The sequence below is a fragment of the Chiloscyllium plagiosum genome, unplaced genomic scaffold (assembly GCF_037043375.1).
Source record: "Chiloscyllium plagiosum isolate Xiang-an unplaced genomic scaffold, Cpla_swu_hap1 HiC_scaffold_12, whole genome shotgun sequence".
In the NCBI taxonomy this organism is placed as follows: domain Eukaryota; kingdom Metazoa; phylum Chordata; class Chondrichthyes; order Orectolobiformes; family Hemiscylliidae; genus Chiloscyllium; species Chiloscyllium plagiosum.
Window position 1 is genome coordinate 86,705,822 of NW_028270150.1, and position 24,667 is coordinate 86,730,488.

Below are 24,667 nucleotides of genomic sequence, written 5' to 3' on the forward strand. Positions count from 1 at the left end.
AGCCCCCTCTCCACGGCCAGGTGGACCGCCTGCTCGGTCTTCAGGAAAAAGACGGCCTTCCCGTACATCCAGGCCGCAGCGACGATGGCCAGTGGGCCGACCACACTAGCCATGGCCTTGCTGCAGGCCTCGATGGACATGTTAGGGTGGGGATAGGCCTTGACCCCCAAGCGTTTGGTTAGGTGCCTGAAGGGGGTTGTCTCCTTGTTATTTTTTTCTCTCTCTTTTTATATATAATTTAACCCCCATACTGCCACCTAAGTGCGGTAGTGCTAAGTTTTTCCCAGCACCCATGGTGTGTGTGAGACATTTCTCTTTTTGTTTTTTTTTTGTGTTTTAACCCCCACACTACCACCTAAGTGCGGTAGTGCTTATTTTTTCCCCCAGCACCCATGGTGTGTGTGTGCAGGGGTGAGACACAGTGAAGGACACAAAGTGCACAAATTTTTTATTCAATTTCCACCACCAGGAAGATAGGAAAACACCCGGGTGGCCAGTGACAAACACTGCCCTTCACATCAAAGGGCAGTGCTGTGTGATCAAAAAAGTGAGGGGGAGGGTAGGGACTAAATCAAAACAGAGTTGGAGGGAGAAATGATGCACTCCACTCCCTGCGGCGCCCACCTCCCCCTGAACAACTCCAGGATGTTGGTCGACACCGCGTGCTCCTTCTCCAAGGACACCCGGGCTCTAACGTAACCGCGGAAGAGGGGCAGGCAGTCAGCCCTAACGACCCCCTCCACGGCCCGCTGCCTGGACCTGTTGATGGCCAGGAGCAGACCCACGAGGAGGTCTTCCTTCCTCCGTACCGGGTGCCCAAACATCAGGAGCGTGGGACTGCAGTGCAGCCAAAAACAGAGGAGAAGGTTTTTAAGAAAATCAAAAAGGGAGTGCAAACGCCCACACCCAATATATACATGGTCCACGGACTCCACAGAACAAGCAGTTGGGCTGGGAGTCCGTGAACCACCGCAATCTGCGGTTGCAGGGGACTGCTGCGTGCAGCACCCTCCACCCCAGATCCCCGAGAGAAAGGGGGAGGACTCCCGCGTAGAGAGCCCTCCACTGGGGATCCCCACCGCCCGGTGCAAATGGGCACGCCAAGGCGTGTCCGGACGGTGGAGAACTTTTGTTTATTTTTTTTCTTTTTTTCCTCCAGCACAAATGGTGTGTGTGCGCAGGTGTCAGACACAGTGAAAGAGACAAAGTGCACGAATCTTTATTCAAATTCCACTACCAGGAAGATAGGAAAACACCCAAGTGGCCAGTGACAAACACTGCCCTTCACATCAAAGGATATAGCACTTTATTTTTTTTACTGCCCTTCATTCCTGCTTATTTTTTTAAAAAAAATAAGCAGTACTGCACTTAGGTGGTAGTGTGGGGGTTAAAAAGAAAAAAAAAACTTTTGTTTATCTTCTTTTTTACCCCCACACTACCGCATGTGGTACTGCTTAACGCTTCTGTTTATTTTTTATTTCCCGGGCTCTAATCTCCTGTTTATTAATTTTTTTTTCTTCTAAACCCCCACACTACCACTTAAGTGCGGTAGTGTTTATTTTTCCCCAGCACCCATGGTGTGTGTGTATACGTATGAAACACAGTGAAAGACACAAAGTGCACGAATCTTTATTCAAATTCCACCACCAGGAAGATAGGAAAACACCCGGGTGGCCAGTGACAAACACTGCCCTTCACATCAAGGGGCAGTGCTGTGTGATCAAAACAGTGAAGGGGAAGGGTAGGACTAAATCAAAATAGAGTTGGAGGGAGAAATGATGCACTCCACTCCCTGCACCGCCCACCTCTCCCTGAACAACTCCAGGGTGTTGGCCGACACCGCGTGCTCCTTCTCCAAGGACACCCGGGCTCTAACGTAACCGCGGAAGAGGGGCAGGCAGTCGGCCCTAACGACCCCCTCCACGGCCCGCTGCCTGGACCTGTTGATGGCCAGGCCCAGGAGCAGACCCACGAGGAGGTCTTCAGACCTGCACTCCCTCCTCCGTACCGGGTGCCCAAAGATCAGGAGCATGGGACTGAAGTGCAGCCAAAAACAGAGGAGAAGGTTTTTAAGAAAATCAAAAAGGGAGTGCAAACGCCCACACCCAATATATACGTGGTCCACGGACTCCACAGCGCCACAGAACAAGCAGTTGGGCTGGGAGTCCGTGAACCACCGCAATCTGCGGTTGCAGGGGACTGCTGCGTGCAGCACCCTCCCCCCCCAGATCCCCGAGAGAAAGGGGGAGGACTCCCGCGTAGAGAGCCCTCCACTGGGGAACCCCACCGCCCGGTGGCAAATGGGCACGCCAAGGCGTGTCCGGACGGTGGAGAACTTTTGTTTATTTTTTTTTATTTTTTTTTTCCCCCCAGCACCCATGGTATGTGTGTGCAAGTGTGAGACACAGTGAAAGACACAAAGTGCACGAATCTTTATTCAAATTCCACCACCAGGAAGATAGGAAAACACCCGGGTGGCCAGTGACAAACACTGCCCTTCACATCAAAGGGCAGTGCTGTGTGATCAAACAGTGAAGGGGAGGGTAGGGACTAAATCAAAATAGAATTGGAGGGAGAAATGATGCACTCCACTCCCTGTGGCGCCCACCTCTCCCTGAACAACTCCAGGGTGTTGGTCGACACCGCGTGCTCCTTCTCCAAGGACACCCGGGCTCTAACGTAACCGCGGAAGAGGGGCAGGCAGTCGGCCCTAACGACCCGCTTCCTGGACCTGTTGATGGCCAGTTTGGCCAGGCCCAGGAGCAGATCCACGAGGAGGTCTTCAGATCTGCCCTCCCTCCTCCGTACCGGGTGCCCAAAGATCAGGAGCATGGGACTGAAGTGCAGCCAAAAACAGAGGAGAAGGTTTTTCAGAAAATTAAAAAGGGAGTGCAAACGCCCACACCCAATATATACATGGTCCACGGACTCCACAGCGCCACAGAACAAGCAGTTGGGCTGGGAGTCCGTGAACCACCGCAATCTGCGGTTGCAGGGGACTGCTGCGTGCAGCACCCTCCCCCCCCAGATCCCCGAAAGGGGGAGGACTCCCGCATAGAGAGCCCTCCACTGGGGATCCCCACCGCCCGGTGGCAAATGGGCACGCCAAGGCGTGTCCGGACAGTGGAGAACTTTTGTTTATTTTTTTTATTTCTTTTTTTTTTCTTTTTTTCCCCCAGCACCCATGGTGTGTGTGTGCAGGCGTGAGACACAGTGAAAGAATCTTAATTCAAATTCCACTACCAGGAAGATAGGAAAACACCCAGGTGGCCAGTGACAAGCGCTGCCCTTCACATCAAAGGGTATAGCACTTTATTTTTTTTACTGCCCTTCATTCCTCTGCTTATTTTTTTTTAAATAAGCACTACCGCACTTAGGTGGTAGTGTGGGGGTTAAAAATAAAAAAAAACTTTTGTTTATCCTTTTTTCTTTATTTTTATAATTTAACCCCCACACTACCACCTAAGTGCGGTAGTGCTTATTTTATCCCCAGCACCCATGGTGTGTGTGTGCAGGTGTGAGACACAGTGGAAGACACAAAGTGCACCAATCTTTATTCAATTTCCACCACCAGGAAGATAGGAAAACACCCGGGTGGCCAGTGACAAGCACTGCCCTTCACATCAAAGGGTATAGCACTTTATTTTTTTTTACTGCCCTTCATTCCTCTGCTTATTTTTTTTTTAAATAAGCACTACCGCACTTAGGTGGTAGTGTGGGGGTTAAAAATAAAAAAAAAACTTTTGTTTATTTTTTTTTTCTTTTTTTTGTCCATACGCCCACACCCAATATATACGTGGTCCACGGACTCCACAGTGCCACAGAACAAGCAGTTGGGCTGGGAGTCCGTGAACCACCGCAATCTGCGGTTGCAGGGGACTGCTGCGTGCAGCACCCTCCACCCCAGATCCCCGAGTGAAAGGGGGAGGACTCCCGCGTAGAGAGCCCTCCATTGGGGATCCCCACCGCCCGGTGGCAAATGGGGGTATAGCAATGTATTTTTTATTTATTTATTTTTTTTAAATTTTAACCCCCACACTACCACCTAAGTGCAGTAGTGCTTATTTTTTCCCCCAGCACCCATGGTGTGTGTGTGCAGGTGTGAGACACAGTGAAAGACACAAAGTGCACCAATCTTTTATTCAATTTCCACCACCAGGAAGATAGGAAAACACCCGGGTGGCCAGTGACAAGCACTGCCCTTCACATCAGAGGGCAGTGCTGTGTGATCAAAACAGTGAAGGGGAGGGTAGGGACTAAATCAAAATAGAGTTGGAGGAAGAAATGATGCACTCCACTCCCTGCGGCGCCCACCTCTCCCTGAACAACTCCAGGGTATTGGTTGACACCGCGTGCTCCTTCTCCAAGGACACCCGGGCTCTAACATAACCGCGGAAGAGGGGCAGGCAGTCGGCCCTAACGACCCCCTCCATGGCCCGCTGCCTGGACCTGTTGATGGCCAATTTGGCCAGGCCCAGGAGCAGACCCACGAGGAGGTCTTCAGACCTGCCCTCCTTCCTCCGTACCGGGTGCCCAAAGATCAGGAGCGTGGGACTGAAGTGCAGCCAAAAACAGAGGAGAAGGTTTTTCAGGAAATCAAAAAGGGAGTGCAAACGCCCACACCCAATATATACATGGTCCACGGACTCCACAGCGCCACAGAACAAGCAGTTGGGCTGGGAGTCCGTGAACCACCGCAATCTGCGGTTGCAGGGGACTGCTGCGTGCAGCACCCTCCACCCCAGATCCCCGAGAGAAAGGGGGAGGACTCCCGCGTAGAGAGCCCTCCACTGGTGATCCCCACCGCCCGGTGGCAAATGGGCACGCCAAGGCGTGTCCGGACAGTGGAGAACTTTTGTTTATTTTTTTTATTTCTTTTTTTCCCCCAGCACCCATGGTGTGTGTGTGCAGGTGTGAGACACAGTGAAAGAATCTTAATTCAAATTCCACTACCAGGAAGATAGGAAAACACCCAGGTGGCCAGTGACAAGCGCTGCCCTTCACATCAAAGGGTATAGCACTTTATTTTTTTTACTGCCCTTCATTCCTCTGCTTATTTTTTTTTTTAAATAAGCACTACCGCACTTAGGTGGTAGTGTGGGGGTTAAAAATAAAAAAAACAACTTTTGTTTATCCTTTTTTCTTTATTTTTATAATTTAACCCCCACACTACCACCTAAGTGCGGTAGTGCTTATTTTATCCCCAGCACCCATGGTGTGTGTGTGCAGGTGTGAGACACAGTGGAAGACACAAAGTGCACCAATCTTTATTCAATTTCCACCACCAGGAAGATAGGAAAACACCCGGGTGGCCAGTGACAAGCACTGCCCTTCACATCAAAGGGTATAGCACTTTATTTTTTTTTACTGCCCTTCATTCCTCTGCTTATTTTTTTTTAAAATAAGCACTACCGCACTTAGGTGGTAGTGTGGGGGTTAAAAATAAAAAAAAAACTTTTGTTTTTTTTTAATCCCCACACTACCACCTAAATGCGGTAGTGCTTATTTTATCCCCAGCACCCATGGTGTGTGTGTGCAGGTGTGAGACACAGTGAAAGACACAAAGTGCACAAATCTTTATTCAATTTCCACCACCAGGAAGATAGGAAAACACCCGGGTGGCCAGTGACAAGCACTGCCCTTCTCATCAAGGGACAGTGCTGTGTGATCAAAACAGTGAAGGGGAGGGGAGGGACTAAATCAAAATAGAGTTGGAGGAAGAAATGATGCACTCCACTCCCTGCGGCGCCCACCTCTCCCTGAACAACTCCAGGGTGTTGGTTGACACCGCGTGCTCCTTCTCCAAGGACACCCGGGCTCTAACATAACCGCGGCAGAGGGGCAGGCAGTCGGCCCTAACGACCCCCTCCACGGCCCGCTGCCTGGACCTGTTGATGGCCAGTTTGGCCAGGCCCAGGAGCAGACCCACGAGGAGGTCTTCAGACCTGCCCTCCTTCCTCCGTACCGGGTGCCCAAAGATCAGGAGCGTGGGACTGAAGTGCAGCCAAAAACAGAGGAGAAGGTTTTTCAGGAAATCAAAAAGGGAGTGCAAACACCCACACCCAATATATACATGGTCCACGGACTCCACAGCGCCACAGAACAAGCAGTTGGGCTGGGAGTCCGTGAACCACCGCAATCTGCGGTTGCAGGGGACTGCTGCGTGCAGCACCCTCCCCCCCAGATCCCCGAGAGAAAGGGGGAGGACTCCCGCGTAGAGAGCCCTCCACTGGGGATCCCCACCGCCCGGTGGCAAATGGGCACGCCAAGGCGTGTCCGGACAGTGGAGAACTTTTGTTTATTTTTTTTATTTCTTTTTTTTTTCTTTTTTTCCCCCAGCACCCATGGTGTGTGTGTGCAGGTGTGAGACACAGTGAAAGAATCTTAATTCAAATTCCACTACCAGGAAGATAGGAAAACACCCAGGTGGCCAGTGACAAGCGCTGCCCTTCACATCAAAGGGTATAGCACTTTATTTTTTTTACTGCCCTTCATTCCTCTGCTTATTTTTTTTTTAAATAAGCACTACCGCACTTAGGTGGTAGTGTGGGGGTTAAAAATAAAAAAAAAACTTTTGTTTATCCTTTTTTCTTTATTTTTATAATTTAACCCCCACACTACCACCTAAGTGCGGTAGTGCTTATTTTATCCCCAGCACCCATGGTGTGTGTGTGCAGGTGTGAGACACAGTGGAAGACACAAAGTGCACCAATCTTTATTCAATTTCCACCACCAGGAAGATAGGAAAACACCCGGGTGGCCAGTGACAAGCACTGCCCTTCACATCAAAGGGTATAGCACTTTATTTTTTTTTACTGCCCTTCATTCCTCTGCTTATTTTTTTTTTAAATAAGCACTACCGCACTTAGGTGGTAGTGTGGGGGTTAAAAATAAAAAAAAAACTTTTGTTTATTTTTTTTTTCTTTTTTTTGTCCATACGCCCACACCCAATATATACGTGGTCCACGGACTCCACAGTGCCACAGAACAAGCAGTTGGGCTGGGAGTCCGTGAACCACCGCAATCTGCGGTTGCAGGGGACTGCTGCGTGCAGCACCCTCCACCCCAGATCCCCGAGTGAAAGGGGGAGGACTCCCGCGTAGAGAGCCCTCCATTGGGGATCCCCACCGCCCGGTGGCAAATGGGGGTATAGCAATGTATTTTTTATTTATTTATTTTTTTTTTATTTTAACCCCCACACTACCACCTAAGTGCAGTAGTGCTTATTTTTTCCCCCAGCACCCATGGTGTGTGTGTGCAGGTGTGAGACACAGTGAAAGACACAAAGTGCACCAATCTTTTATTCAATTTCCACCACCAGGAAGATAGGAAAACACCCGGGTGGCCAGTGACAAGCACTGCCCTTCACATCAGAGGGCAGTGCTGTGTGATCAAAACAGTGAAGGGGAGGGTAGGGACTAAATCAAAATAGAGTTGGAGGAAGAAATGATGCACTCCACTCCCTGCGGCGCCCACCTCTCCCTGAACAACTCCAGGGTATTGGTTGACACCGCGTGCTCCTTCTCCAAGGACACCCGGGCTCTAACATAACCGCGGAAGAGGGGCAGGCAGTCGGCCCTAACGACCCCCTCCATGGCCCGCTGCCTGGACCTGTTGATGGCCAATTTGGCCAGGCCCAGGAGCAGACCCACGAGGAGGTCTTCAGACCTGCCCTCCTTCCTCCGTACCGGGTGCCCAAAGATCAGGAGCGTGGGACTGAAGTGCAGCCAAAAACAGAGGAGAAGGTTTTTCAGGAAATCAAAAAGGGAGTGCAAACGCCCACACCCAATATATACATGGTCCACGGACTCCACAGCGCCACAGAACAAGCAGTTGGGCTGGGAGTCCGTGAACCACCGCAATCTGCGGTTGCAGGGGACTGCTGCGTGCAGCACCCTCCCCCCCAGATCCCCGAGAGAAAGGGGGAGGACTCCCGCGTAGAGAGCCCTCCACTGGGGATCCCCACCGCCCGGTGGCAAATGGGCACGCCAAGGCGTGTCCGGACAGTGGAGAACTTTTGTTTATTTTTTTTATTTCTTTTTTTCCCCCAGCACCCATGGTGTGTGTGTGCAGGTGTGAGACACAGTGAAAGAATCTTAATTCAAATTCCACTACCAGGAAGATAGGAAAACACCCAGGTGGCCAGTGACAAGCGCTGCCCTTCACATCAAAGGGTATAGCACTTTATTTTTTTTACTGCCCTTCATTCCTCTGCTTATTTTTTTTTTAAATAAGCACTACCGCACTTAGGTGGTAGTGTGGGGGTTAAAAATAAAAAAAAACTTTTGTTTATCCTTTTTTCTTTATTTTTATAATTTAACCCCCACACTACCACCTAAGTGCGGTAGTGCTTATTTTATCCCCAGCACCCATGGTGTGTGTGTGCAGGTGTGAGACACAGTGGAAGACACAAAGTGCACCAATCTTTATTCAATTTCCACCACCAGGAAGATAGGAAAACACCCGGGTGGCCAGTGACAAGCACTGCCCTTCACATCAAAGGGTATAGCACTTTATTTTTTTTTTACTGCCCTTCATTCCTCTGCTTATTTTTTTTTAAAATAAGCACTACCGCACTTAGGTGGTAGTGTGGGGGTTAAAAATAAAAAAAAAACTTTTGTTTATATCTGTCAGCTAGGGCTTCCTGATTGGAACAGATTAGCAACCTCAATCAGGGAACTCTTATTCTGTGAGGTCCAGCTGGCTAACCTCATTACATCTCTCACCCTGTAAAACTGAGGACGTGAGTTGGTCCTTTTTCTTGAAAAGCCTCCTGGGGCATTTTAGCACTGGATCAGGTACCTTGGACTTTGCTTCCAATACGGGCAGCACATAACAAATGGCAGCTTGCCTCTTGAGTCAAGAATACCTCGGTAGAAATTCACTCTCTTCCACCGGCAGAGACATTGATGTGGCTACATCTGTCATGTCCATCTCGGATTCAGAAGTCTCATCAACCCTTGACAGAGAGAATGAACCTACGGGTTCCGGCACTCTTTCTTACTGTTGAGGTGCGGGGTACATTTTGCTCGCTCATCATTTGTGATTTCACAGCTTTCATACGGTCCATATGCTTGTTCAGGACCCTTGCACCAACCTGAACTTAATTCATCACTGGTCCTGACCTCGCATCAACCACATCTCTTACCAATGCAGGACCATTTCCGTAGTTCCTACAACAGTGAGACACCTAGCTTTAGCATCCTGCTTTGCAATGGAATTTACGTGATTAAAATATATAAAATAAATATGGCCTTACTCATGGTGAGTCAGAGGTTACAGTATTCTAAGCAGATTCTATAATATGTGCAATTGCTGGGCCTCTTGCTGAGATATTTGTATCATCAATAGTCGCAGGTGAGGTGTCAGAAGACTGGAGGTTGGCAAACGTGGTGCCACTGTTTAAGAAGGGCGGTAAAGACAAGTCAGGGAACTATAGACCGGTGAGCCTGACCTCAGCGGTGGGCAAGTTGTTGGAGGGAATCCTGAGGGACAGGATGTACATGTATTTGGAAAGGCAAGGACTGATTTGGGATAGTCAACATGACTTTGTGCATGGGAAATCATGTCTCACAAATTTGATTGAGTTTTTTGAAGAAGTAACAAAGAAGATTGATGAAGGCAGAGCAGTCGATGTGATCTATATGGACTTCAGTAAGGCGTTCGACAAGGTTCCCCGTGGGAGACTGATTAGCAAGGTTAGATCTCACGGAATACAGAGAGAACTAGCCATTTGGATACAGAATTGGCTCAAAGGTAGAAGACAGAGGATGGTGGTGGAGGGTTGTTCAGACTTGAGGCCTGTGACCAGTGGAGTGCCACAAGGATCTGTGCTGGGTCCTCTACTTTTTGTCATTTACATAAATGATTTCGATATGAGCATAAGAGGTACAGTTAGTAAATTTGCAGATGACACCAAAATTGGAGGTGTAGTGGACAGTGAAGAGGGTTACCTCAGCTTACAACAGGATCTGGACCAGATGGGCCAATGGGCTGAGAAGTGGCAGATGGAGTTTAATTCAGATAAATGCGAGGTGCTGCACTTTGGGAAAGCAAATCTTAGCAGGACTTATACACTTAATGGTAAGGTCCTGGGGAGTGTTGCTGAACAAACAGACCTTGGAGTGCAGGTTCATAGCTCCTTGAAAGTGGAGTCGCAGGTAGATAGGAGAGTGAAGAAGGCGTTTGGTATGCTTTCATTTATTGGTCAGAATATTGAGTACAGGAGTTGGGAGGTCATGTTACAGCTGTACAGGACATTGGTTAGGCCACTGTTGGAATATTGCGTGCAATTTTGGTCTCTTTCCTATCGGAAAGATGTTGTGAAACTTGAAAGGGTTCAGAAAAGATTTACAAGGATGTTGCCAGGGTTGGTGGATCTGAGCTACAGGGAGAGGCTGAACAGGCTGAGGCTGTTTTCCCCTGGAGCGTCGGAGGCTGAGGGGTGACCTTATAGAGGTTTACAAAATTATGAGGGGCATGGATAGAATAAATAGACAAAGTCTTTTCCCTGGGGTCGGGGAGTCCAGAACTAGAGGGCATAGGTTTAGGGTGAGAGGGGAAAGATATAAAAGAGACCTAAGGAGCAACTTTTTCACGCAGAGGGTGGCAAGTGTATGGAATGAGCTGCCAAAGGATGTGGTGGAGACTGGTACAATTGCAACATTTAAGAGGCATTTGGATGGGTATATGAATAGGAAGGATTTGGAGGGATATGGGCCGGGTGCTCGCAGGTGGGACTAGATTGGGTTGGGATATCTGGTCGGCATGGACGGGTTGGACCGAAGGGTCTGTTTCCATGCTGTACATCTCTATGACTCTATAACTCTAAGTGAAGCAGAGGGACTCATTTCCACTGATAGAATTGAGGAAGTAATTCTTAAAGACATAAATTAAATGTTTTTAATTGGTTTCTCAAAACTAATAGAGTCAAAAATTGCAATTCATTTTGGACTAAGGAATGGAATCTGGGCAAAGGTCATAAAGACAAGAATTACACCTTATAGGATAATGCCTATGTCCCAGATCTACTACTTTTTACATCAGAATTGAACCTGGCTTAATTAAGCCTAAGAGAAAAGGAATAAGTTACTTGCATGTCCTGTCAAACTAGTAAATGATTTAGCTCTTCAGCACTGGACATCTGCCAACTTTTGTCTGAAAACCCTGACTGTATTAATTGAAAAAACAGTTTCTCAGTTGTGCAACTAAGACAGGATTCTGCAAGTTACCTTTCAGCAGTTTTCGGCAGTCTTCCCATCCTTCTGAAATGCATAGAGTTCAAGAGGGCCTAAGCATAGAGTTCAAGAGGTCCACAGAATGAGGCTACCTGAAAGATTAAGAAGATTTTCCAGGAGAGATCCTTCCCCGAGCATCAAAAGATTACAACAACAACATCAACCTATGTACAAATCAGAAGCAGGTGACATGGTCCCTCAAACCTGCTCTGCCTTTCAATAAGATTAAGGTTGATTCCATTACTTCACATTCTGACCTACCTATGATAACATATATCACCACTACATAAAAAAAACTGCAGATGCTGGAAATCCAAAACAAAAACAGAAATAGTTGGCAAAACTCAGCAAGTTGACAGCATCTGTGCAGAGAAAACAGAGCTAATAATTTGGGTCAAGTGACACTTCTTCAGAAAACATTCTCTAATTAGTACATTCTGAAGAAGGGTCACTCGACATAAAACATCAAGGATGGCCTTTAACACTATGCTTATCAAGAATCTACCGACTACAGCCTTAAAAATATTCAAAAACTCTGCTGTTTGCTTTCCTAATAACTGCTGTACCTAATAACTAACCTTCTGTGATACCCAGATCCCTCTGCATCTTGGGGCTGTATAATCTCCCACCATTTAGATATGTTTTATTTTTCTTACCACCAAATAGAAAATTTCACATTTTTCCACAATATGTCATTTGCAAAATCTTTGTCCACTCACGTAACCTATTTATATCCTTCTGTAACCTCCTTATTTTCTCTTCACAACTTACATTCCTACCAAGGTTTGTGTCATCAGCAATTTAGCAAATGTTCCTTTGATCCTTTGGGCAATTAAGTATGGGCAATAAATGCATGGGCATTGTCAGCTACGTCCACATACCATGAATGGGATGGCACAGTGGCTGAGTGGTTAGCACTGCTGCCTCACAGCGCTCAGGACCTGGATTTGATTCCAGCCTCAGGCAAGTGTCTGTATGGAGTTGTACATTCTCCCTGAGTCTGTGTGGGTTTCTCCCAGGTGCTCTGGTTTCCTCCCACAGTCCAAAGATGTGCAGCCTAGGTGAATAGGCTATGCTAAATTGCCCGTAGTGTTCAGGGATGTGTAGGTTAGGTACATTAGTCAGGGAAATGTAGAGTAGTCTGGGTGGGAGGTGGCCTCGAGGGCTGATAGAACATAGAACATAGAACAATACAGCACAGAACAGGCCCTTCGGCCCACGATGTTGTGCCGAATATTTGTCCTAGCTTAAGCACCCATCCATGTACCTATCCAATTGTCGCTTAAAGGTCACCAAAGATTCTGACTCTACCACTCCCACAGGCAGCGCATTCCATGCCCCCACCACTCTCTGGGTAAAGAACCCACCCCTGACATCTCCCCTATACCTTCCACCCTTCACCTTAAATTTATGTCCCCTTGTAACACTCTGTTGTACCCGGGGAAAAAGTTTCTGACTGTCTACTCTATCTATTCCTCTGATCATCTTATACACCTCTATCAAGTCACCCCTCATCCTTCGCCGTTCCAATGAGAAAAGGCCTAGCACTCTCAACCTATCCTCATACGACCTATTCTCCATTCCAGGCAACATCCTGGTAAATCTCCTCTGCACCCTCTCCAAAGCTTCCACATCTTTCCTGAAGTGAGGCGACCAGAACTGCACACAGTACTCCAAATGTGGCCTAACCAAAGTCCTGTACAGTTGCAACATCACTTCACGACTCTTGAATTCAATCCCTCTGCTAATGATGTGGACTTGTTGGGCCAAATGGCCTGTTTCACACTGTGTAGGGATTCTATTAACAACCAAAACAAATGTCCCAGATTTAAATTTCTTTACCATCAGTGCCGATGCTTTAGGTTGCCTGGGTTCCAAGCTCTCTAACTCCCTCCCTTGAGCTTGTTTGCCTTTTCACCTCATTTTTGGTTAGAGACAGAAAAACTGCAAATGCTGGAATCTAAAGTAGACAGGCAGGAGGCTGGAATCAGGAGGTGCAGAAGTTGATGTTTCGGGTGTAACCCTTCTTCAGGACTGGGGGCGGGTGTGGGGGGAGCTGCAGATACAAGGAGCAGAGTGGTGAAGTAGGGATAGGTGAAGACAGGTAGAGGGTATGACCTGGTTGGTCAATGGGAGGGATGAATCTGGTTGGTGACAGGGAGGGGGAGAGGCTGGGAAGGGAGTTGGGAAGATGGGGAGGGATGTTATTTGAAATTGGAGAACTCAATGTTGAGTCCTCCAGGCTGGATGGTGCCCAGGCAGAAGATGAGGTGTTGTTCCTCCAACAGGCACTTTGGTTTGTTTTGGCAATGGAGGAGGCCAGGGATGGCCATGCTCGTCATTGCAGCCAGTCACTGCCCATTTCAATTCCCCCAACCACTTCCTTTCCAACAGGGTTGGTACCACATCCCTGGTGAAATGTAATGCACAGCAGTGCAGGAAGACGATTAATGATCTTCCATACTCTGCAAGGGATAGCGTCACCAACTTCCGTCTGCTAATTCACACTCATAGTCACAACTCACTCTAACCCTGCCATTGCACAAACCAGTCATCGAGATTGATAAATGACAACTCTCATTATTGCTTACATTTATCCACTCATTCCTTATCCGAACCCAATCGTCCATCCCATCCTGCCAAGCTACCTACTAATCCTTCCTAGCCTCTGCATATTTTATTCTGTCACTGGAGAAACTTCACTGCTGTCCTCCCCCTGCATCACCACTAACAGTTCTCCACTCATTCTCCAATCACACCCATCATTCTCAATCCCTCCCTTCTGTCGTTGCAGGAAACTTTGCCCCTCTCCCTGGACTGATGTGTCTATTACGCTTGATTGACATACCTGCAATGCCTGGATTGGTTGCATCCAAATACTAGGACTCACAGTGACCAACCTATGACTGACATTAGGTGAGCTCCATGATTGATTGTGGTGGCACCCCTTGTCTGGCTGTAGCCCTACTTGACTACATTAAGGATTGGTTTCTTTGACTTTCACACTCGGCAGTTTGGTCAAATCACATGCTGTATAGGTGACAATGACATAACGTGGGTCCATACAGGAACACATCAATTCTCCAAAGTATGACAAATTGCCACCTCTCCCTAAGCATGAGAAAATAAGGCAAGCCACAGAAGCTGAAAGCCACCAAGTAAGCACAAAATTATTGAGTGTGAGGAAATGAAGCTAAGCGCTTTAAGGTGTATCCTGTGTAGATGCATGAGTTGCACATGAGTTGCTACGTGCAAAGAAGCCAGGCAGAAATGTGCAGGTGTGCCTGAGCTCCAAAGTGATGTTCCTTCGGAATGAAGTGGTGTATGAGTTGGCAGCATGGTGGCTTAGTAGTTAATGCTGCTGCCTCACAGCACCAGGGTTCAATTCCACCCTCGGGCAACTGTGTAGAGTTTGCACATTCTCCGTTTCTCTGTGGGTTTCCACTGGTTTCTCCAGTTTCCTCTCACAGTCCAAAGATGTGCAGGTTAGGTGGATTGGCCATTCTGAATTACCCATCGTGATCAGGGATGTGTAGGTTAGGTGGGTTAGCCATGGGAAATGCAGGGTTAGGGTGGGCAGATGGTCTGGGTGGGATGCTTTTGGAAGGGTCAGTGTGGACTCCATGGGCCAAATGGCCTGTTTCTAGACTGCAGGGATTCTATGGAGCTGATCTGGGAGTTGGCATGATAAAGTGCCAATGTTCTGCTATTGATCACTTGCTTGGATGAAAGATGAAGGGGTCGGTATCCGTGGAGCATGTGATGAAGACAGAATTGGATGAAGACCCAGAGAAGCAAGTAATAAATTGCTGCTACCAGGTTACTGCTCAGACATTCACGTCAGGAGACAGTTTCTTGAGGAAGGAGAGGTGAATTAGGAGCTCATAGAGTCATTGCAATTCACAGCACGGAAACACTCCATCCAATCCAATTCACCCTTGCTGACCAGATATTCTAAATAAATCTAGTCCCATTTTCTTGCATTTGGACCATATCTCTCTGAATCCTTCCTATCCACGTACCCATCCAGATGCCTTTTAAATATTATAATTGTACCAGCCTTCACCACTTCCTCTGGCAGCTCATTCAATATATGCATCACCCTTTGCTTGAAAAGGTTGCCCCTTTTATATCTTTACCCTCTCACATTAAACCTATGCTTCTAATTTTGAACCCCCTCACCCCACCCCACCCCGGATAAAATACCTTGTCTATTTACCCTATTCATGTCCCTCTTGATTTTATAAACCTCTATAAGGTCACCCCTCATGCCAATGGGAAAACAGCCCCAGTCTATTTAGCCTCTCCCTTTGGCTCAAATCCTTCAACACCGGCAACATCCCTGCAAATCTTTTCTGAACCCTTTCAAGTTTCACAACATCCTTCCTATAGCAGGGAAACCAGAACTGCATACAATATTCAAAAAGTGGCCTAACCAATGTCTTGTACAGTCGCAACATGACGTCCCAACTCCTATACTCAAAGCACTGACCAATAAAGGCAAGCATATCAAATGCCTTCTTCACTATCCTGTCTACCTGTGACTGCCTAAAAATGAGCCTATATGTGTTCTTGACAACATTCAAATGCACGGAAATGAGATAGAATGTTTTTGAGATGTTGAAATTCTCATTTAGTTTATTCTCATTATATTTTACCATGTTGTCACCATTGGTCACACCACATGAAAGAGTGGAAAATTCCACTCCTGTGTTCTGCATTCAAAGCATATTCTATCTGTGTGTTTAAATTATTTATTGCTTTTGTGACTATCCTTTCTCTATCCAAAATATCTCAAAGTTTGACTGCAAATTGCTTTATTTTTAATCTTTTCGCTCAACTACGCAATGTTTATCCCTAAATGTTATTTTTTTTGTTTATTTTACATTTATTTGAGCTATATTTAAGATATTCTCAGTGAAAATCAGCTGCATGTTTATAATGAAGAAAAAATAGGGTCTTGAATTCTCAAACAGCTTGTGTTAAACTATTTGTTTATCAACACTACCCACTCACCTCAGAGGCTTGATTTCATATCAAACCTGGACAATGGAATAATGGTCTTCTCTGTATTTTGGTTCTAAATTTAGACTGAATGAACTCATGATTTGGAAAGCATGAATCTGACAAATAAGTTGACATCACCCAGCACAACCTGGCATTCAGTTGTCAATGTTGTTCAAAAAGGCAATAAATAGAGTTGATGCGGGTGCAGAAGGAAATCGTACCAAACAGGGAGAAGGTTTGTAAAGCAGATTATCAGGATGGAATATAAGGAAGCTTTACCCTTCCTTTTCTCTGAACAAATGTGCAACTATTGAAACATTTTTGAAGAAAAGGCAAAATGTCACATATTCCTCAGATTTGGTATCCTTTAAATTTGTTTCTTTCAAAGGTTCTCCAGAAAGTCTAAATTGAAAATCATGGATATAATACTTTAAACCTTCGAGTCAGCTCCCATCTTCTCCCTTCCATGAAGTAATTCAAACGGTGCCCATGTCCTTATTTGAATAAAGTCCATTTGTTCATCACCAATGTGCTCAAAGACCTAACTATCTCCCAATCAAGCAACAGTTTTCAAAAAAAATTGTTATTCTTGTTGTCAAATCAATCCTTGGCCTCCCTCTTATCTATCTAATTCTGAATTAAAAATCACATAACACAGAGATCCAAGATGGTGGCGGTCTGAGTGGCCTGCTGTGCTGGGCTCTGTGCCATACCCCCTGGCAAAGTGGATCTTTACACCCCACTCACCAACCACCCCCAGGAGAAATATGTGCTAATTTAAACTTGCTGATCATCTGGAGCTGCTGAAATTGTGTATGATAGCTTTAAGACCAGAATGAAATTGAATAAAGGAAAGGGGCCTGAAGGAGTACAGCAGACAGGGCACTCCCCACTACATCAGGCTGAAACTCCTGGGGTAGCCCCTTTGGGTCTAACAGGACAGCAGCATTTACTATCGCAGTTTGCCAAACTCCGAGAGAAGATTGAAGCAGCAGTCGAACCACTATCTGCCATGCTGAAAAAGCATATGCAGGAAATCCAACCACTGGACCGAAGAGTGGAGGAGAGGACCATGGCAGAGGTCTCGGGAGGAAGGATCCAAACGCTGGAAGACCAGGTTCGGGTCCTTCTGGAACAAGTCGACGACCTGGAGAATAAAAATAGGAGAAAAAACTTACGACTCATGGATATTCCGGAAAGTGAAGAAGGTGAGGACCTTATCGACATCCCGGAGGGGCTAGAGTTGGAGTTGGACCTGGTGAGCGTGGAGCAGGCCCACCGGATCGCAATGTGCAGGTCCAGGTCGGACCCGCGCCCCCGAGCGGTCCTAGTGCAGCTCCTTCATTATAAGGAAAAACAGTTAATAGTTGAAACAGCAAGAAGACTGGGAAGAAATTCACAGGCTTTAATGTACAAAGGCTCTCAAAGATAATATTTTCTCAGGATTTCTCAGGAGCCCTAATTAAGAGAATGGCATTTGATGAAGTCAAGAAAGAATTAAGGGACCTGAACATTCAATATTTCTTGAGGTACCCGACCGTGTTGCATTTCGCCCATGGGGGGATGGTATATAACTTTGACTCTGCAGAAAAGGTGAAGGACTTTGTGAATTCTTTGAATTTAAGAATTTGAGTCGGGTGGGAGGGGAGGGGGCATCATTGCGGACAATGGTGTAGGTTTTTTTCTGCCCCTTCTTTTCTCTACTCTCTCCCCTTTTTTATGGCTATTGGCTTTATATGTACCACCTTGATGCAAAACCGGAATTATTTTATATATCAGTCAGTTGGGTGTTATCTAGCGCCCCTCTTTTTTTCATTGCTGTCCTTTTAATTTTGTAATGGGAGTGGCTATATCAGTGGTTGAGATGAGTGGGGTGGGGGGTAGGAATGGGCATCTATTGTTAACTCTCAGAATGTAATTAACAGGTTTTTCTCATTTGTGAATTGCCTGGGGCTAGGGCACCGCCTCAGCTACAGAGAGTTAAGATGGTAGCAAGGATTGGGAGGAGTGACCCCTATTGGCAAGGGGGAAGATCCCTAGTGAATTGGGGGTTATTTTGGTGTTTGCTTCAGTAAATGTAGTGATTAGTTTTTCAGGAGTCGTTTTTAGACTTCATAAAGTTAATGTCTTTGTCGTTCATCACACCTCAGATAAGCTTCCTCCTCTTGGGAAACCGCAGGCCCTGGATGACCATGGCTCGTGATTTGTTCAGGTGATGCAGCACCTGGAATATAAAAGGGAGCCATTCCCCTATTAAAAGAAAGGAGGTGCTGTCAAGCCTTAGGAAGAAAAGGGTGGACATCGCCATACTGCAAGAGAGACATCCAACTGATTAAGACCATCTGAAACTGCAGCAAATGGGTTTCTTCTCCTCCTTCAGCTCTAAGAGTAGAGAAGTAGCTATACTGGTAAGAAGGAACCTCCATTTTCAGGTAATGGAGCAGATTAAAGACAAACATGGACAGTTTATCATTCTTAAAGAAGTGTATGGCATCTTGAATGTATATTGTCCCCCGGCGCACCCTCTTAAATTTCTAATTGATGCAGTTGCTAAATTAATGAATCTTGAGGAGCATCGCATGATCTTAGGAGGGGATTTTAATTGCCTAATAGATCCCGAAGCTGACAGGGTGCCAAGGGGCCTGGCAGGTCTACCCGCGCAATCTAAGCAGTTGGTGGACATGTGTGAGGAGTTGGGATTAGTGGATGTGTGGAGGCATCTCCACCCTAATGGAAGAGACTTTACTTTCTACTCCAACTTACACAAGTTGCACAGCACTGGCGCATGGACCCATTTCTAGTAAGGGATAGCAAATTTGTTGAATGCATCAGAAGAGAGTTCAGGGCCTTCTGGAATATCAACTCAGGTACGGCCAGTAATCCGGCAATACGTTGGGATACAACGAAGGCATATTTACAAGGAATCATTTCGTATTCTGTGACTAGAAAGAGGCAGAGGGTGGAGCAACAATGGATGATGGAAGTCCAGCTGCAGATAGCTGAGGAAACATATTATAATAGGCTGCCTTTGGTTAAGTTGCAGCGGGTTATGGACCTCCGGGCGGCTCTCAGCTCATTGCACACAGAAGTGGCTAAAAAAGTGGTCTCCTTTACAAAACAACGACTGTTTGAATTTGGAGATAAGCTAGATAGATATCTGGCATATTTGGCTAGGAGGAAAAAAGCTTCCCAATCTATTACATCTGTTAGAGAGGAGGCTGGCATGATTACCCTTGAATTGAAGAAGATCAATGTTAGATTTAGGGAATACTTCACAGAGCTAGATCGGTCAGAGGGAAGCGAATATAGTGCAGCGAGAATGCAGTCCTGTTTTGAGAATATGGACCTGCCCATTATAAACACGGAGCAGGCTATAACAGTATAGGAAGTGCAGGAAGCAATAAGGCATTTCCAGGGTGGCAAAGCACTGGGGCCAGATGGATTCCCAAGTGAATTCTATAAGGAATTCATAATTGTATTGGTGGAACCACTTCTGGGGATGTTTAGCTATTCATGTGCATAGGAATTTCTGCCTCCTTCTCTTAGGGAGGCTAATATCTCCCTCATTTTAGAGAGGGAAAGACCCTGAAGAATGTGCTTCTTATAGACCAATTTCACTGTTGAATGTAGATTTAAAAATTCTATCTAATATGCTGGCTCGGAGGTTGGAAAAGGTCCTGCCCCATATTATAAAAGAAGATCAGACCGGTTTTGTTAAGGGCCATAGCTCCTCCAATAATATCAGGAGGGTACTGAACATAGTGAAGGTATGCCAGCAAAGATTGATCCCAGGTTTGGTAGTCTCCCTAAATGCAGAAAAGGTGCTTGATCGGATAGAATGGCCGTATCTGTTTGGGGTCCTAGAACGCTTGGGTTTGGGGGGATCCTTTATAGGTGGGTGGCAGTATTGTATAATGATCCTAAGGTGGTGCTAAGTCAGATAACTTTAGTATTGGGAGAGGTAGTCCTCTCTTACTGCTGTTATTCACCTTGGCAATTGAGCCACTAGCTGAGGCTATCAAGAAGGGATCCTGAAATAATGGCGCCAAGAGTGGGAATGGAGGAGCATAAGATCATCCTATATGCTGACGACATTCTTTTTTGTTCTTGGCCAACCTGGAGAAATCTGTTCCTTGATTGAATCAAACAATTAATTTATTTGGCGATTTCTCAGGATATAGGATCAACTTTACAAAATTGGAAGCCATGCCGGTGGGGGAATTAGTAGGGGTGCCTAATCTGAAGGATGGAATGCAGTTCCCATTTAGATTGTCATTAAAAGGTTTTTTGTATCTGGGAACTTTTATTATCCCTTCCTTTCACCAGCTGTACTAACTATGTACAACTATTGGAGAGGATAAAACAGGATTTGCAGCGGTGGGAGGGGTTACCGTTATCATGGTTGGGCCAAATAGCCCTAATTAAAATGAATGTTCTTCCTTGCCTGTTGTACCCCATGAGAATGCTCCCGTTGTTGCTACCAAGACAAGTGTTATTGAGGCTCAATGGTTGGCTGGGGAATTTATTTGGTGCCACAGGCATCCTGTAATTAAATTTACTAAGTTGCAGCTTTCACAGGGTGAGGGAGGGATGGATCTTATGGATTTGAAGAAATATCAAATAAGCATCCTGTTAGCATATGTTGGTGACTGGATACGGGAGAATTCAGAGTCAATTTGGCTTGACGTTTAAGCCTTGCAGTTGAGATGTCCTCGAGTTAATTTATTATTTATGAATAAGATAAAATCTGTGACCGAGCACTATAAGAATCCAATCATTTTAAATATGGTGAAAACCTGGAGGATAATGAAGCAAGACGAGGGCAATTGGTCTAAGACCTCGCCATTTACCCAGTTGGTGGGAGCCCAATCATTTAAACATGGGGCAAAAGACTCCGGCTTTAAGTTATGGGAGAATAAGGGAATCTCATGCCTGGGAGATTTGTTTGAGGGGGACGTCTTAGTATCATTTAGTCAGTTAAACCAGAAATATGGACAGTCTAATAGGGACCTTTTATGGTACTTTCAGATAAGGGATTATATACAGAGGAAGACCACACTCCTGCCTCATGTTAGAAGTCAGCTGCGGAAAAAAGAGTACTCCGGTGTATGGGTGCTCTTTCAGTCAGTATCTTGTATCATTTACAGAAAGGTCGTGCCCTGGAGGATGTGGAAGGACTCTGTAGGACGTGGAATCGAGTGCTAGGAGAGGATATTTCATCAGAGGTATGTGAAGATGTATGGGGAAATGTAAGGAAAATTTCAGTATGTAACAGAGCGCAGGCCATGCAATTGAAGACGGAGTGGGACCATTCGGCGCGAGCAATTCGGCGCGGCCGGTTTGGCACGACACATTTTGGCGCAGACCTATTTCGACGCAGACCCATTTTGGTGCAGAACTGTTTTGTAGTTATTCAGTACTAGTTATTAAACTACTATTATTAAAGTTATTAAATTATTAAAATTATTAAAATATATTAAAATAAAATACATTTCGGTGCAGAACCCATTTGGCACAACTGTTTTGTAATTATTCAGTAGTAGTTATTAAACTATTATTAATAAAATTATTAAAATATATTGATATAAAACATATTAAGTTTACAAGTTATTGAAATAAAATAAAACCCGCTAAAATGCCATCAACAATTTTGTATTTGCCTTATTTCTTTCATTTTTATTTTCATTTTGACATTTTTACTGAAAAGGATAAATATTATTTTTCTTTTTATTGCTTTCATTAATGCTTGTAAGTAAGCCTGAAAAGGAATAAATAAGAGCTGCGCCGAAATGGGTCGCGCCGAAATGGGTCGCGCCAAACCGGCTGTGCCAGAGGGGCTAGCTGAGTTTAAGAGAGGAACGTCATCAGGGTGTAACATTAGTATAGGCACTCTTACACACTGCCACTGGTCATGTAAGATCCAGAGATACTGGAGTGCTATAGTAAGGGAGCTAAAGGACATCTTGGGGATTGAAATTAATGTGGATCTAGTATTTCTTCTTTTTGGGTTGCCAAATTTGCCCTCTCTGGGGAAACACAGGAAGAGATTATGTAACATGCTTACCCACTGTGCAAGGAAGATTCTAGTGAATTGAACGTCAGAAAAACCACCAGTTCTTATAGGTTAGCATAGGCTGGTGATGGAGCATCTCCCCCAAGACTACCTCACAAATATGGTGCACCACAAAAGGCAGCAGTTTTACAAGACATGGCGGCCCTTTAAACTATATTGATGCAGACTTACCAGCAATATTACTTAGAGCCATGGTATAGCCGTGGGAATTAGTATGGGTGCCTGTGGGGCCCTGGGAGGGAGAGGCTGGGGGAAAAAGCTGGGATGGGATCCTCAGTGGAGGTGTGATGAGTGAAATAGAATAAAGTAGTAAGATTTAATTTAATTTAAGTTACTTGAATTTAATTTAATTTAATATTTATTTAATTTGTTTGCAGTTTAGTTTAAGTAGATATGTTTGTTCTGGTAGAATAGTAGATCGTTCAATACTAATAGTATCGCGTTATGAGCTTGTTGTACTGCCTCTACTTTTCTGGCGTTTTTTGGGTTTTTTTGTATGTAGATGTTTTGTAAAAGATTTAAAAAGGTCTTTAATAAAAATAACCTCAGGTTATCGTCCAACAGCTTTATTTGAAAGTACAGCTTTTGGAGCACTGCTCCTTCGTCAGGTAGGGCTCCGAAAGATTGCACTTTCAAATAAACCTATTGGACTATAAAAATCAACTAGGAGAAAGTGAGGACTGCAGATGCTGGAGATCAGAGTCGAGAGTGTGTTGCTGGAAAAGCACAGCAGGTCAAGCAGCATCCGATTTTTAACTTTGTCCAACCCAGTTCAATACCGGCACCTCCACATCATATTTATTTCTGTAAACATCCTCTCACCCAGACTGCCAAAAATAGCTACATTCATCTAATTTTGGTCTCATGAGCATCTCTGACTTTACTTGCTCTTTTAGCGGTTATGCCTTCAGCTGCCTAGGGTCGGGAGTTTCCTGATGAAGGGCTCATTCGATGATGCTGTTCCTCGGATGCTGCTTGACCTGCTGTGCTTTACCAGCAACACACTCTCGACTCTGATCTCCAGCATCTGCAGTCCTCACTTTCTCCTAGTTGATTTCAACTGCCTCGGAAGTCCCTCTCTGAATCTCTCTGCCTCACTTTCCTCAAAACTCTCCTTAAAATCTATCAATTGAACAAGATTTTAGACATCTGTTGAAATATTGCCTTATTTGGCTCAACGTCTAATTTAAAATGCTCCTGGGAAGCACTTAATTTACAGCTTAAGTTGCTATGAACAAAAGACATGATTTAAGCCCAATTTACAAACTTTCATTTCTCCTTCGACTTCTTAAGGCCGTTACACTAACTCATTTGATCGGGTGATCATATGGGATGAGAATGAAAAGTTAGCTAACTGTGCCCCCTAATGGAATAAACAGGAAGTGATATTCACAATAACCACGGCGATATGAGCAAGCTGGACCTCCCGAGCACACACGGTATCATGGTTTTGAGGGAATTGTGGGTAAGAAGTAAACTTGAGAAAAAGTGTAAGCATGATTTATGGATCAAAAAAATAAAATCCTCAAAGAGCACCTTTCAGTCTCCTGTGCTGACTCTGATGTTCGCTCTGATTTCACAGTTAATATTCTGACTAACATTTGCAACTTCTGACCAGCACAAAATGAGTTATTCGTGAGACAAGTCAGCTTGCTGAGATCATTAGTCAAAAGAATCAGAGGGAAGTACCATCAAATTAAGGAAGGGAATGCAAAAAATACAGCAATCTATGCTTCAATGGAAGCAAAAGTGTGAAGTGAGGCAGTCAAAAAAGTAACTTAGATCCTGAAGGAGGAAGCTTGCCAATTAATATATTATTCTGGATTATTCTTCAAGGAACACTTCATACCTGAATGGACTGGAAAGGCCATTAATCCTTTTTCTGAGTCAGAAATTTTAGTTGTGAGCTGATTATAGATTGGCCACCTTCATAACGCATTTGATTATTTTGATAAGTACCTTTATTGATTTAACTCTAAAATAAATTGAGAAAAAAAATCAAAGATCTGTTTCCTTGAGATTCCCTGGCTTTTAAGAACTACTGAAGTAAAAAGTGACCTCTACAGTCCTCCAATTCTGATCTCTTGTAACCTCTGATTTCCCTTTCCTGCAGCTATAGCAACCAAGCCTTCAGCTGCCAATGGGCCCCAAGCTATGGAATTCCCTCCCTAGACCTCTCTATCTTTCTATTTCCTTTTCCCCCTTTAAGACCATTACTTAACACCCACTTTTTTATTCCACTCACTTGGCCTGATATTGCATGTGGTTCAGTCTCAGATTAATACTTTTGTGAAGCACTTTTCCTATTCCATTTTCTTATGTTAAAGGTGCGATCTGTGGATAGAACCGT

At 45.3% G+C, this 24,667-nt stretch overlaps 2 long non-coding RNA genes across 3 annotated transcripts; one reads left to right on the top strand and one right to left on the bottom strand.

Moving 5' to 3' along the window:
- Positions 1 to 6,664: 6,664 nt before the first annotated feature.
- Positions 6,665 to 24,371, bottom strand: LOC122554960 (uncharacterized). Its single transcript, XR_006313121.2, has 4 exons — positions 24,167 to 24,371; positions 17,423 to 17,583; positions 11,232 to 11,329; positions 6,665 to 9,173 (listed from the first exon to the last, which is right to left on the bottom strand). It is a non-coding gene; the product is annotated as an uncharacterized LOC122554960 (long non-coding RNA).
- LOC148148561 (uncharacterized) lies at positions 16,104 to 23,846 on the top strand. 2 transcript variants are annotated; one of them, XR_015758934.1, is made up of 4 exons: positions 16,104 to 16,479; positions 18,395 to 18,652; positions 21,392 to 21,469; positions 23,611 to 23,846. It is a non-coding gene; the product is annotated as an uncharacterized LOC148148561 (long non-coding RNA). The 2 variants fall into 2 exon arrangements; XR_015758933.1 differs by lacking the exon at positions 23,611 to 23,846 and having other exon boundaries at positions 21,392 to 22,619.
- Positions 24,372 to 24,667: the final 296 nt, after the last annotated feature.